Source organism: Macrobrachium nipponense, chromosome 30 (genome assembly GCF_015104395.2).
Source record: "Macrobrachium nipponense isolate FS-2020 chromosome 30, ASM1510439v2, whole genome shotgun sequence".
Taxonomy (NCBI): domain Eukaryota; kingdom Metazoa; phylum Arthropoda; class Malacostraca; order Decapoda; family Palaemonidae; genus Macrobrachium; species Macrobrachium nipponense.
In genome coordinates this window covers 34476301-34478800 of record NC_087218.1, presented here as the reverse complement: position 1 = coordinate 34478800, position 2500 = coordinate 34476301, and the positions used below count along the sequence as shown (strand labels likewise).

Genomic DNA, 2500 nt, shown 5'->3' with positions numbered 1-2500 from the left:
TTTCCAAGGAGGAGAAGTCAGCACCTGGCCATAAAGCTGGTAAGGAGCGACTGACTTCGCTGTTTGGGGCCAATGCAAGTGGCGATTTGAAACTTATGCCCTTGCTGGTGTATTTGGCCGAGAATCCCAGGGCTTTCAAGGGCATTTTCAAGAGTCAACTCCCTGTGATTTGGAAATCAAACAAGAAGGCTTGGGTTACCTTGATGGTCTTCGAAGATTGGTTCAATGACCATTTCGTGCCAGCAGTGGAACGATATTTGACTTCGAAGGGTCTGCCTTTTAAGGCCCTTTTAGTCCTGGACAATGCCCCTGGTCACCCTTCAAATTTGAGCGACATGCACCCTAATGTGAAGGTGGTGTACCTCCCACCCAATACCACATCGCTGATACAGCCAATGGACCAGGGAGTAATTGCTAATTTCAAGGCTTACTACCATAGAAAGGACCATACGTTTTGCTTTGAGGGCCATAGAAGCTAACAAGGAGTTGACACTGAAGCAATTCTGGAAGGGCTACAACATTGCTGATGCAGTGAAGAACATTGCAAGTGCTTGGGACGAGGTGAAGACGACCACTTTAAATGGGGCCTGGAAGAAACTGTGTCCACAGTTTGTGCACAGTTTTGAAGGCTTTGACCAGACAGAAGACGTCGAGACTGTGACGTGGAAGATCGTAGGGCTTAGCAAGAGGCTGAAACTAGATCTTGAACCTGATGATGTAACAGAGCTGCTGGCATCCCATGGAGAGGAATTGTCAGCAGAGGACCTCCTTGAGCTGGAGCAACAAATGATTGAGGAGGAGGAGGCGGCACCAGAGCCAAAACCCAGGTCATTAACTGTGAAAGGCTTGTCAGAGGGTTTTACTCATCTGGAGAGAGCCTTGACTTCTTTTAAGGCAGAAGACCCTTAAGGCAGAAGACCCTAACGTTGCCAGGTTTGACAAAATTATGGATTTGGTAACTTTCTACAAGGAGACCCTGAAGGAGAAGCAGACGAAGAGAAGTGTGCAGTCCAGGCTTGACACTTTCTTTCACAAGTCTCCAATACCACCACCTCCCACTCCTAGTCCTGGTAAGGAATTCTGAACTGTTTTACTAATTTATGTTTACACAGTGTATATAAAATGTGTTAATTTTTTAATGTAACATATACTAAATGTAGAGTAAATTGTAACTTCATTAATTTTCATCATTTGTAATTTTATTGCAGAATGTGACAGTTCTAGATCCCCCTGTACTACCTGTGACAGTTCCAGATCCCCCTGTACCTGGACCCTCTGTAGCAGCCCGTCCACCTGTATCAGGTAAGCAATTTCATTTTTCTCATTTTCATGTTGGAAATTGTTTACTACATTATGGCATACATACACTACTACATAGTGGTACAATGTGTTTGATGTTGCATAAGCTTTTTTTTTTTTTTTTTTTTTTTTTTTTTTCCCCAGACACCTTTGATAGTGACAGCGACCCAGATGACCCTGAGCCTTTCCATGGTTTTGATGGCTCGCCCTATTCATCAGGTAAGGAATCCTTAACAAATGTGTATAAAATGTTTTATAAATTGCTAATAGAAATTTTATTAAAAGTGTACATACATGTGCTACAGTTACATCCACCTTACATTATTGTACCCATCATTCTTTCCAGATCTAGATGTTCCCTCATCAGAGCCCAAATCAGTTGATACGAGTAGTATCACCTCTCCAACTCCTTCAGGTAAAAGAATTCTTCATTTTTTATATTGTATTACTACATATGTCAAACAGTAATAACATGTGCAGTAGTTACAGTAGTACATACATACTCTATCATTTATATTTTTTATCATTCCAGACTCCCAAGCACCTGCCCATCCCACTCCATAGCCCAGCCACCCACTCTCATCTACCATATGCCCATCCCAGTAAGCAAGCCAACCACTAGAATTGGTAAGACATTTTTTTTTTTTTATTTTATGTTTTATTATTTACATATGTAGTAACCATGTTATGTATGTAACATACATACTAATCATATGTACATTATCATTCCAGACTGACAGGCGCCTTGTGACTTACATAAACCAGACCTCTACATAGCCTACATGTCTTCATTTTGCTGAAGGTAAGGAATTCTCAGTTGTTTTTAATGTGTGCATACAGTAAAATTGTTAATTAATGGAACAATAAATTTTTGTACACTTAAGTGGTTACATACTGTCCTTTAATATTAATTCTTCATTCCAGACTGCCCATCATCCTAGCCTGTTATCTGTGATAAAGCACACTGAAGTTAGGTATGGAATGCATCCTTATCATTGCAGGCTTCCTACACATGAATGCTCTACACCTCCATCTCCATCTCCAACAACCTAGGTAACAGCTTTGAGACTCACTAAAAGTTGGTAAGTTATGTAAGGAATTTCTAAATTAAGTTTTATACTACATGTTACATCTGATATTAAACCACTGTATGGTGCATATTACTGTATGTAACTTACTATGCATAGAGGACTTACTGACA

The 2500-nt window shown here is 40.4% G+C and overlaps 1 long non-coding RNA gene across 1 annotated transcript; it reads left to right on the top strand.

The window, feature by feature from the left end:
- Positions 1–1440: 1440 nt before the first annotated feature.
- LOC135202046 (uncharacterized) lies at positions 1441–1935 on the top strand. Its single transcript, XR_010311653.1, has 3 exons — positions 1441–1518; positions 1646–1714; positions 1832–1935. It is a non-coding gene; the product is annotated as an uncharacterized LOC135202046 (long non-coding RNA).
- The last annotated feature ends 565 nt before the right edge of the window (positions 1936–2500 follow it).